At 37.6% G+C, this 13,165-nt stretch overlaps 1 long non-coding RNA gene across 1 annotated transcript; it reads left to right on the forward strand.

Moving 5' to 3' along the window:
• The first annotated feature begins 4,547 nt into the window (after window positions 1-4,547).
• LOC147916014 (uncharacterized) lies at window positions 4,548-11,302 on the forward strand. The gene is made up of 3 exons (XR_015553586.1): window positions 4,548-4,653; window positions 10,433-10,470; window positions 11,243-11,302. It is a non-coding gene; the product is annotated as an uncharacterized LOC147916014 (long non-coding RNA).
• Window positions 11,303-13,165: the final 1,863 nt, after the last annotated feature.

Raw genomic sequence — 13,165 nt, forward strand, 5'->3', positions numbered from 1 at the left:
ACGGTACAAGCATTATAACTGAACTTAGGCACCTGAGTTCATGTAGCTCCCTTCTTATCTCTCTTTTTCTGTGTGTGTGTATGTGTGCGTGTTTGTGTGTGTCTCTCTCTCTTTCTCTCTGTGTCTCTGTCTCCCTCTCTCTCTGTCTGGTGGATGTGCTTCCTTTCCACCCAGTCGCGCGCACTGCTCAGACACATGGCACCGCACCTAGGTGTCCCCCTAGTCTCTTCTGGCTGGCACAAAGGCAGTAAGCAGGTGGGTGTGTGAAATATGGTGAGCCAAAAGATTCATTCCTTTATTTTCTCCTAACTGCTTCAGCCTTCATAAAATCCAGTCCTATAGGCTATTGATTTTCACAAAAAGAAGAAAAACGAGTGGGAGTGGAGAATTATGATGTTATGTCCTAAATGAATTTTTCCCAGAAAAAGAAGAAGAAAAAAACAACAACAGCTATTCTCCGTCTTGGGCAGTTGGTCAGGAATGAGGTTTTGGGTCTGGAATAAGAAAGGCGGGAGTGCATATGTCCCCAGGGGAGACCGGCATTGATCTCTTGGGTGATTGCCCTGACTACCTCTGAAGCTGAGAATTAGGTTCAATATGTTAGTGCTAACATTTAAGTCCTTTCAAATCTCCAGGGGCAGAATCTGATTTCCCTTCCTCTACTTCACTTATGTTTTGGTGAAAACTGACTTAACTCTTTAACTTCCAGCTTTGCTCTTTATTTATACAGAAACCTGGGCCTTGGGAAATCCATGAAAGATCTGATGAGACATTTTAACTATTACTTCACAAACAATGTGTTGGAAATGAAGATAAATAAAGCCAAGTCTCTACCTCTATAATAATTTACTTTCTAGCTGAAATAGCAATAACAGACCCATTCTTTTTGCTCATTGTCTATAAAGAATACTCATCTTGGTAGCATGGTGTTGCTAAGACTAGGCATGCATCAGAATCACCCAGGAAGCTTTAAAAATGTACATTTGCAGATGCAACTTCAGATCTTCAAGGGTAGGCCCTGGGAATATGTATTAAAAAAATAACTTTCTTACAGTTTAGATTAGCTATTAGATAAAATATAGAAGGACAACGGCGAAGCAGGTGGGGACAGGGCACCAAATTCCATGGAGCAAACTGCTATAGATCAAAAATTTAAAGCTGCTCTGCCATTCCATGAATATGACCCCAAAGAAAGAGCACGATAAGAGACAAGGTGCAAATGCAGACTTCTAGCAGCTTTAAAGATTTTCCCCAAAAGCATATCGAACAATCTATTGATTAGTGTTATGAGAACTAGGGTCAGAGAAGGGTAAGGAAGAGGTAAAAAACAGTCCTGTGGAAAAATTGCTCAACAACTCACAGTAGTAGAGGAGGGAGGCTTAAGGAGAAAGCATACCTACCAGCTATTTCTATCATCTAAAATATAAGCTGTTTGCTTAGAAGAATCTGGGGAGGAAATGAGTTGAACATAGAGCTTCTGTAAGCTCTATGGACTTTGGTTTGAGCCACAGCAAACTAGTGAATATAGGACACTGGGGTATTATGTGCCCATGAGGCAAATTATAAATTAGATTTAGCCTGAGGGTGTTTTAAACAACAAGGTCATGTAGAGGCTGATGAGTACACCAAATTGCTCCCCTCCAGCCTTCTGTACATGATGTTCCAGCAATAGCCAGAGTCTTGCAAGAAAGAATAATTTTGAGAGAAATAATTGGAAATAAGCCAAGAGGAAACCTATGAATGAAAAACAGGAAGCCGTATTTTGGCCAAGTTAATGCATTCTGAGGATAAAGGAAGAATCACAAGGCATTTACACGGTGAGAGAAAGGGTGGGAACATCAGACTCTCCTGAACAAAGGGTCCAAAGGAACAGATCCTCAGGCTCCTACCCATGAGAGTAGAAGCAGAATTCATTTATTCATTCATGAGTTTATTCAACTACTATTAATTGAATATATACTATGTGCCAGTTACTATTCGAGGATTTAAGGATACAATGCATCATGATAGAGACAAGATCCCAGCTCCCATAGAGCCTGTATTCTAATGGAAGGAAGAAGCAATACAAAAAATAAATAAATAAGAAAAAGAGATTTGGAGTCAGAATAACCTGGCTTCAAATCTCAGCTGTGCCACTTACCATCTGTATTGTACTTAACCTTGTTTTGGCTCTTTTCTTCTCTGCAAAACTCAGATAGGAATACCAACTTTGAAAGGTTGTAATGAGGAAAAGAGCAAATTTGTGCTGCTGAATAGTATCTGGAATATAATAAGCATTTTATAAATGTGTGTTGAATGAAAAGTTGGCGACACGAAGGAGTCAGGTAAAAGGGAGGGAATGGAGTTCAAAGCACAGTGGAAGAATGTACTCTTAAAGAAGTAGAAAGATGATTCGTACATGCACACACACACATACACACATATGTATCTTATATCTATATCATCTATATCTTTATCTATATCTCTAGTCAAAAAGACAGCCCAGAGAGACAGAGACAAGCAGAGAAAGAACATAACCTGGTTGAAGTCATAGGTGAGTTGAGTTGGTGGGTTTGGAATAGAGATGACAGAAGATGAAAGAGCCTTATCTAGTAGTTTCTATTTCCTCTGTAACATAGAAGGTGAGGAAGGAAGAGTTAAAATGTTTGAGGAGGGTAATGGTGTTGAGGAAGACAGTGGCTACGCAAAAAAACTTCAAAATTGGATGGCATAGTGAGATGATCAGAGTGGCCCTCCCATTTGCAGGCTCAGAACCCTGATTTCATTGTCATATGGGAACAGTTCTATCTTTCAGAGATACCACAATAAGAAGTTTTGGAGACATATCTAAATAAGGAACTTATTAATAAGTACTGAGAAATAAGATAGTTACAGAGAAGTCAGAACTCATGCAGGCCGGACTAGCCTCTTAAGGTAGGAAGGCCTACATGGGAAGCCATATTAGATTCATGGAAATATCATGTGCATTATAGAATCTTAGAACGCAGTCTTTGGCTAAGGTAGCATGAAGAATATTCTTTCCATTTCCAGAGAAGGACTTGACATTGGTACTTGGTCTCCCCCAGACCCTACCTAGATAGTCTCTCTATCTTTCTGCCAATCTTCCATGAGACCAACACTCCTTCTGGCCAAGATAGTCTTTCCTAGATATGTTAGTATATTCAGTTACTCTTATAATATAATTTAATTGGCCTGGAAGACTTTTTTTTCTTTAAAGTATATTTGTATCTCTCTATTTTATTAATTATCTGTTTATTTATTATTTAACTTATGACCAAGTACTAGAGGAAGAGTTTTGCTATTTTTTGCAAAGTACTGGGTTGACAGAGCTCAACTATCCTTGAGCCCTAGGAATAAGATAGATTTTAAGAAGCTCCTCCAGGGAGAATTTCTAGGCAGCATGATTAGTAATTGGAAAAGAGAAAATGTGGGTAGAAAATCTTTTAGAAATTCTGATATGTCCCAGTATGTTTTGAAATCCTAAGGTTGTGAAGTAAGCAAAAGTAAAGCCAATGATGAGTTAAGGCTGTATTCATTCATGCAACAAACGTGACAGATTTGATTTACACCTGTAGAGTGTCAGGCACTTTGTGGAGTATTTTGAATACAGCAGTGTGTAAGAAGGTCCCTATTCTTAAATAACTCCAATCAAGTTGGAGTAAACAGGCAACTACATGAGAGTACATTAAGTGTGATCATAAGGGTAGGCAGAAAGATCCATGGAAAAAAGTACTTAGGGAATATAATCCAGTCATCTCACTTCCAGGTAAGGATCCTCTGGTATCTTTTCATAGCATACTATACTCTCCATACCATAGAGAGTATTTCCCACTATCCCACAAACGGATGGAAAATCCCACCCAACATGTCCTTCAGTATCCACTGCTCTACTGTCTTAATTACACCCTGCTGCTATAACAAAAATTCCATAGACTGGGTGGTTTAAATAACAACCAGTTATTTCTCACAGTTCTGGAGGATGGAAGTCCAAGATCAGAGTGCCAGCATGATTGGGTTTTGGGTGAAGGCCCTCTTCCTGGTTTATAGACAGCTGTCTTTTGCTGTGCCCCAATATGGTGGAGAGAGCAGAGAGGCCCAGCTCTCTTCCTTTTCTTATAAGGACACCCATCCCATCATGAGGACTCTACCTTTGTGAATAATTACTTTCCAACTGTCCCGTCTCCATATACCATCACATTAGGACTTCAACTTAAGAATTTTAGGGGGACATAAACATTCAGTCCATAGCCTATACTATGTGACAAAGGGCAGGTGCAGAGAGGACTGTCACTCTTTTGCTTACTGCAATTGTGTTTAGGATTTATCCTATTGCCTAAAAAGGTCTTTTTCCGCTGTAATATTGTAATGCAGAATCCTTTATAATTTTCTCTCCAGTAATAATTCCAAGGTTTTTCCGATAGCATGATTAAGGGCTTTTCCATCCAGGGTTTGAGTGTAGGATTTTTGGTTCCCCAGATATACTAGTTTCCGAGTCAGTATTATTTCCTTATTTATAAACCTTCATTCTTCCTTTAATTTTTAGGTCATAAAGTAATGAATAATCCATGTGGTTATCACTACTGATGCACAAGAATGTAATTGGGACTTATCAGCATATTAATGGAGAGATGAACTCACTCTGCAGAATTCTAGGTATGAGTAATTGTTCAATCACTTCAACCCCCAGAGGCACTTCTACAAGACAGAAGAGAATCCAGAAGTGCCTCTCCATTGCAACTTCAGGAGGTCTTCTATGAATCCTGGCTTCCTTAGAGAGCTATGCTCCAATTTAAGAAGAATTACCTTAAAATTCCAGGGAAGACACTTTTCTATTTGAAAGCGTTATGTCCCAGAGGTGGCTAATAATTGTGTGTGTAATTAAAAGAGAAGCTCTGACTTACAACTAGATTCTTCCCAGACCTTAGTTCTTAATAACACATGCTGTTTGCATGATGATGGCTCACATCATGGGATTTCTCTACAAAATGACACCCAGGACTATTGCTTGCTTTCTTTTTTTTTTGAACTTCACACACAAGCCCTGCCTTCCCGCTCTTCTTCCTCTATAAAGTGCATCCCTCTGTATTCATGGGGTAAAGTGAGAGTATAAGGAAGCCCTGTTCATACTTTAGGATGTTGAACACCTCCAAATTATCACTGGAAAGCTGCTAACCAAGCGAAAGTAAAGCTCTGTTAGGATTTACTGCATTAAGGGAGAATACCATCTTGATAGAGTCTCAGCAATGTCTGAATTGGGAAAATAAGAATTTGAATATTTATAGGGCTTTGGGGTCTGAGTTTAAGTGATTTAACGCAGATCTTTAAAGGTGGGGAAGGATGGGAGTGGGTACAATTTGTAATGTAATTGGTTAGAACAGCAGACGCAGCAGAGTGAAGGTCTTGAGGTGAGTCTCGATAAGTAAACTATGGTTAATAAGTGAGCTGTTTCCTAGGTGTCTTTTATAAATTGATCTGTGGGAAGTTCCTGAAGCAAGCTGTGAAGTTATTTATTAGGTCATAGTTTATCTGTTCTGGGCAAAGCTTTCTTGAAGAAAATAACTACATTATTTTGAGATCAGTGGCCTACAGTCTTATCTCAGACCAACACAGATGGTCTTGATTCTCGATTCTTGTGGACAAGTTGAGAAGACAAGACCAGCACAGACAACACTTGATGGAACTATGAAGGTTGGATATACCTCACCAGTTCAAAAGGAAACAAGATTTTCGGAAAAAAGGTGGCAATAAATACTGATGTAACTTTAGCTAGGACTTAGAAAATGGATAGGGTGTGTCTAGTGGAGAGGATGGAGTATTTCAGCTGGGGTTAATAATGTCAGGAAAGGTATGGAGGTGAAAATGATGTTCATGAATTCATGGAATTTCAAGGTAATTTATCTGCATGGAGCAGAGGTTAAATTTGGGGAGCTATGTTAAATAGAGTCAAGTCATGATAAATCATATTATGAAGGGCCTAGAATTCTACATAGGTTGGTTTGAATTGGCAAGATTAGCGCTGAGGAACTGAGAGTCTGTATCAGGGGCTCCCTTGTAGTCCTTTCGGCGATTCAAAATCCTGGTGGTAACTTTAAAGAGAAGAAGGCCAATCTGCTGGCACTTATGGGAGATTTTAGTATCTTCATGAGACCAATGAATCCAGTGAGAAATAGACAACATAATACCCCAAATCTCTCTCAAACCTGTATTTTTGGTGTGTGATTTAGGTAAAATTCACATAATACAAAATCATCATTTTAACCATTTTAAGATATACAGTTCAGTGGCATTTATTAAATTTACAGTATAGTGAAAACATCACTTCTATCTCGTTCCGAAATATTTAATTATCTCAAAAGGGAACTCTCTTCCCCAATCCCCCTGCCCTCAACTCCAATAATCTGCTTTCTGTCCCAATGGATTTGCCTATTTTGAGTATCTCATATAAATGACATCATACAATATATGGCCTATTGTGTCTGGCCTTTTTCGCTTAGCATAATGTTTTCAATTTTAATCCATGTTATTGTATGTACCAGTATTGCATTGTCTTTTAGAGTTGAATAATATTTCATTGTATGGTCATACCGCATTTTGTTTACTCAGTTGATGGACATCTGGGTTATTACCACCTTTTGCTCTGATGTACGGTGCTGATATGAATATTTGTGAACATGTACACTTTTCCCCAAGAATTCTACAGCTCATGAAAACTGCACCTCCTCATAATTTTATGGTATTCTTAACCTAACATTATAACCATCTGCATCAATAATGAAGACATTGGATGAATATAACACTACAATATACGAGAAAAATTAGGGTGCACTTGCCAATTTTTCCTTGGTCCTAGTAGACCCCTCTCCTGTTTTCCCCTTGAGAGTTCTTAGAATCTTTTTATTACTAACACCTACTCTTAAACTCTGAATAATATAGACATGTTGATGCTTGGTACTCTCTCTCACGCACAGAGAATTATCAAAATTATAAAGGCCTTAAATATCAACTAGCAAAAAGACAAAAAAACATTCTGGAGTATAGATTATCAAAAGATGACTCTGTTTGTTAGTTAAATAATGGTATGTTAGAGTTTACATTTAATACACAATGGCACAAAGTTGAGATTTGCCTCACCTGAGAAGTTGCGACTCTGGAACAATGATGGTGAATGGAGAGTCCAGGGGAAAAAACTCTGAATCCATTCTAGGAGAACTATTGGAATTGCCAAAAGGTTTGGAGAGTGGGAGAAATATGATAGTTTGGAAAATGACCAATGTGGCAGCAGGAGGGATTCATGAGTCAATACTTAGGAAGTATTTAGAAGAGCACGTGATAGCATGAATAATAGTAATAACAATAATAATGATATTAATAATTTGGGGACGACAGAGAGAAGGCAGGGAGAAGAGTTAGTAGGCCACGGCAATGATGCAGATGTAAGACAATGACGCTTGCCCTAGGTTATAGGTAACGAGGACAAGTCTACCAAGTGGCAAAGCAAGATAAATTAGCAAGTCAAATAAAACATGGGGCAACCTTTTCTTTGCTCTCCACAGCATTTATTGTTGGCCTTAGGCCTGGCCATTCAATGTGTGACAGAGCAGTAGCAGGTTTCATCTGGAAGCTTGTTAGAAATACAGAATCTCAGGCTCCACTCCAGATGTACTGCATCCGAATCTGCATTTTAATAACTTATCTAGGTGATCTGTGTCTCTGATTAATGAAGGACCTATTTTCAAATTCAAATGTTCTGATTACAACTATACTTGATACCCTTCAAAATCTAAACTTCCGATGCTTATTTACTCATTTATATGATTTTTTTAACCATTCAGAATAGTTTCCCTACAGATCAGTTGTTCAATAACATTTTTACTCTCAGGACCTTTTGAGAATTTGATAAAACTTATGAAATTCCTTCACAGAAAAATACACAAAAACTCACGAAAGCATTTTTTCCCCCACACAACTTATTTTTGCATTGGAAATGTATTTCCTTCACATATTTGACTATAAAAATCTTCACAAATATTATGCCTCTCATTTTTCATGCAAAAATAAATGCCTTCTTCTTGGAAGAGGGTGAATAAGCCCAAACCGTACAAAATAAACAGAATATAAACCATTTTATGGCTCAGAAGTAAATTTCAATGAGATGCCAACTTTGACATCTAGCTGATTCTGACTTTTTGTTTTGATCCAACAAGTGCTGAAAGCTCTGACTCACAAAGGTAGGGATAAGCAAAGAGTATCAGAGTTCCTCTGGCTCACATTGCAGATGAAAGGAGGCTTTCTTCAAGGAACAAGAGAATTCTTTAAAACCCTTCAGGTTGAATTCATGTCCCAGTATTTTCTTTCTTTGTCCTCAAGTTAATTAGGCAATCTGGCAAAGTCTGCATCATTGATGTTACTTACCTCAGCGTAAGAAGGTTTATGAATTTCTTTCCTCTATGAATCTACCTAAATTTGAAATTACTGAACAGAATTAACTTCCGAAAGAAATTCTGTACTGCTTTTTTGGGGAGTAGGGTGAGGTGATATAACTGACTTCTGATTGCTGAAAAGAAAAAATAAAAGATTTTTCTGCTTTTGGCTATAGTCAGTGGAAGTGCTTGTTCAAATATCTGAAATTTTATAGAGGCACAATCTTTCCTTCCAGAGTGGAAACTTAACTTATCCAAAAACGGTCATAGTTTTGTTTTTGATTTTACCTCCCTCCCCTCTTCACCAGCTGTGGTCATAATAATGATTTTTAGGTTATATATTGAAATTTTCACTTTATTGATGAGGTCAAATACATACGGCGAGCACATCAATGTATGAAGACAGTCTTCCCAGTCAAATTGCCTTAAGAAATGGATTTTTCTCTTTATCTCTCAAAAAAATAAAAAAGTGGAAAACGTACTGAAGTTCATTTAGATATTTTAAGAATTCCTCTGGTAAACCAAATGATTTCTGTTCAATAGTAATGCTCCCAATCTACTCTAATTTCTTGAAAATTGTCTTAAATGGTGATGTTTTAAGGTCTGGGACTGGTAAAGATAATGGTCTTCATGGCAACAAGCCAAATTTCTTTAAATCAAACTATATCGTTCTAGAAAGCAAGTAGTAGTAATTTTCTTCATCAAAATACCAAATCATATATATTTTACACACAAATTATTGCCTTTCCTGAAAATATATGGCCATCTGGAGTATCTTGGCTTAATCTAGAAGAACTCACTTGACTGGGAGAAATACAATGTCACATGGTATTCACCAGGATGCTAAGTCAAGAAATACCCCTTCTTTCTTCTCTCAGAGATAATGACCTCCTTAAGCATTTACAAGCTCCTACATCCCAGTAACTCCCTCTGTCTCTTCCCAAGTCAGTTAATTTCCAAACCCCACCCTCATCACATGAGTGAAGAAGAGACTTTTTATACTATTTTGGGGGGTTCATTTATCTCTTACTTTAATAATTCAGAAATGGCCTTGAGATTTGAAGAAATAAAAAAGTTCTCATATAAGTTGGACTGGGTCTTGTCAAGGTAATATAAGAGGCACTAAAGCAAACTGGTAAAACAACAGAAAGGAAAAAGAAGGTCGCATGGAACAGTCGTCATTTACCACCTTGAGAAATCCAGGGAGACAAAGGGCAAGGGCTGAAGATACAGGAACTCTGCTCAGCTGAGTTTCTGGGTGTCCCTATAATAATAGCAGCTGCTGCAAGCTACTCCTCATGGAGTAACAAGACTTTGTATTCACCGAGTTCTCCTTGACAAACAAACCTTTTACTCTATGTCGGTCACTGCGAATCTCTGAAGCAGTTCACTAAATAGAAAGCCATTCCTGATTTATTGAGTCATTTATTTTATTTTATTGTATGATTTTGGAAATGATTATCCTATGCCGGATGCTGTGCTAAGCACAGAACAAACATCTCATTTCATACTTGTAACAATTCTTGACCTTGGTTCTATGATTATTACCTCCATTTCCTAAATGAAGAAAACGGAGTTCAGAAAAATTAAGTAACGTACAGGCCAAACTAGGATTTTGTTCTAGATGTACTTTACTTTATAATCATCTTTTCTAACTGCTACATTTCACTGCCTCCATGAAAATACCTATTTTGACCCGTCAGACAAAAACAAGGAGCTAGCTACCTGCACCAGAGAAACTTGTATTTCCGTTGAATATATTTTTGAAAAATATCTCTACAGTTGCTCTAAAATATATGCTCTCCCTAAGATTTCTTCGGACTCTTTAAGTATTGTTTAAAACCCAAACAAAGTTGCAGACGTTCATGCTGGAGTTGCCCGTATGAAGAGCACCTAAGTCACACATCACTGCCTGCGATTTAAAATAGCTGTGATTGTGGCTTGTTTAGAGTTTACACTGTTTGCTTTTCCTATATACAGTATTTTATTATGTATGATTCCTCCCTCCACAGAAGCATCTCATGGAGCCTCACGTTTAGGTGCTCTGGAGGTAAGTGACATTTTTGAGATCTTCCAGGGCACTCCCCCCAGCGTAAATGTCATGAATGTCATAGACATAGCCTACATTTTAAGCCAGACGACCCCAAACACATGTTCCATATGTAGTGCCAATTTGTTTAGCTTTTTGGATTGAAACACTATTAGATAAAAAATAATTATTTTATGTACATCCTTACTAAGTACTCTCTAGATATTTAAAAGCAGCAGTTTAAGACCCAAAATATTACTATCCTGCACTCTTCCTACTATCCTATCAGGCTCTGTGTGGGCTTCTGCTCTGTAAGACTGTTTATCCAAATAATGCCCTCTTACTCTTCAACAGGCAGAAATCAGATAGTCTGAAAGTAATTTTAGAGAATGATTCTGCTTAAACAGAGGGAAATTTACCCCACCTCCTACAGCATAAATATTTTATCAAGGGATCATGTTTTCTGTCAAATTGAGATAATCCAGAAAAAAATGTGTCAACCAAAAGAGATTTCCTTCTGTGTTTAGTAACAAACCTGCCCAACAAGGAGAGTCAGGTATTATCATTTTCCTGGAGTACACATTTGACGTGTTTCTTTTCTAACCTAAACCACAGAAACTTGCCCTGATGAAGGAAAGATTTTTTTCCCCAAGGGTTTTCCTGTCAAAACTGGTTTACCACTTTATAATTTTTCATTGCTTCAGTAAGTTCCTCATGCCCCCTAGGGAAAGTCCAGCCAAGATTGTTTGCTGACATCAGAGACTTCGATACAAATGTTCCCTTTTGTCCACAGGGGAAATCGCGGACCTGGGGCACCAGAGCGACATCCAGGCATTAAGTCTGTTTACCAAAGAAGGTCATTATTCCATAATTGTCTCTTCTAATTTTGTGTGGGAACAAAGCCTTTTGGCTAATGCTAATGAGCTTAGGGCATTTCTCTTTTTTCAGGTCCAAGGCAGGGATTTTTCTTATTTTCCTTTCCTGTCAACTTCAGGTGAGCTAATCAGCTCTGAGCAGCCATTGCTCTTGGGCCAGTGAGTTTCCAGCTTGCCTCCTTCGTGCTTCGGTCTTTAGCCAAGTCCCTTTTCTTCCCCAAGTCATTTTTGGCTCATATATCCTTTGTATTTGGCCTCCCATGTGGATGCCTGATAGCTTTCTTCCTGGAAACTGCTCTGTGGAGATTTTTTTTGTTGTTTTATGAGCATGACTCTTAATTACACTTGGATTATTTGGCCATCGGCTGCTATGTAAAGCCTGAGTTAGTGCCATCTAACGACATTAGACTGGAGCGTGGCTACTGGCCAGAAAGGTGGTCTTTGCTCCTCACTCCACAATGGGCCATCTGTAGAAGAACAGCGGCTACGGAGACAATTCCCTATACACTTGATCCAAGCTCTGCATACAGCATATGATTCCCACCCACTGGGCTTTGCAAGCAAAGACTTTAAAATATTAAAATTATTTTATTATACTTTACCCTTCAATATCCCATCACCAATTTTTGAACATTTCACTTGGAACTATGGATATGTGATTATAAATAGCATCTTATATTCTGGATACATCATTGATTAATGGGGAAATTGTACTTTACTCATTGAATGCCCTTCATTGACATCTGGTTATGGTGTGGCCTTAAAATGGGTCTCCCAAATTGACTTTGTGATCCAAATATGTGCACTGGGATCTTGTCTCAATCGTTGTAGAAAATTCTTTGAATTTTTGTGTATTCTTAGAGTTCTTACATCCTAGCACATTAACTTGATAACAATAGGTATTTAGAAGATATTTGTTAACAAATTAACGATAAAGCTCATTGAAAGCAGCAAAAGATTAAGAATGACTGTGGGAAGCTCACTTTTGAAGTATAGGGTCATAGTTTTCAGAAGATATTTTTTTTAAAAAATGAATGTTATAGTCTAGTAACATTTTCAATAAAATTTTCACTTCATTTCTTATTTGGTCAAACTCAAAAGTGGTCTTATTCCTTAGTAGAAAATTACAAAGTAAATTATCAAACTATGAAAACCTGCCACTTCATGTAGCTTTTAAAATTATAGTGTAAACATATTTTTATTTGACAAGACATATTTTGTTTTCTTTTAAAATATCTCTCCATCACTTAGAACCAGGTCTTAATGCATCACTTACTCATTTTATAGAAACATTTATTTCTAGTTCCTATTACAATAAACTGTATAAGAGGAAAAATACATGCAAATGTGGCCAGATTTTTTCAATCTCTTAGCATGCATTTTGTAAATTTAACATAAATTCTTATCCAATTAATTGTATTAGATGACAATTTGTTTCTCTGGTACTTCAAAAGATAATTCAGGCCCCCTTAGGAAATCCGTACTCACCAGACAAAAGCAGTACAGAGTCACAATCCTGGAATAGATAGCACATATAACAAGGAGAAGTAAAGGCAAACACTTTTTTGATTTCCCCGTGGACATTTCTGGTCATGGTATTTAAAAGAAGCAACCCAATGGAAAATGTTTTTCTTGAAAAACTCAAATGTCTAATACTAACATTCGTCTCAACCTGGATTTACCTTTGCAAGCTGTAACTGACTGATCTTATAAACTTGAAACACACCCAACAAGTTCAAGGTGATGTCTGCCTGCGCACTCCTTCCCTCTCTGTCTCTCTAGGTAGTCTGTGTCAATATCTTGTTATGTGGAAGATAACACGCCAGAGAAGCCAAGAGAAT

This window comes from Ceratotherium simum, chromosome 11 (genome assembly GCF_057802395.1).
Source record: "Ceratotherium simum simum isolate JZ-2026a chromosome 11, ASM5780239v1, whole genome shotgun sequence".
NCBI lineage: Eukaryota > Metazoa > Chordata > Mammalia > Perissodactyla > Rhinocerotidae > Ceratotherium > Ceratotherium simum.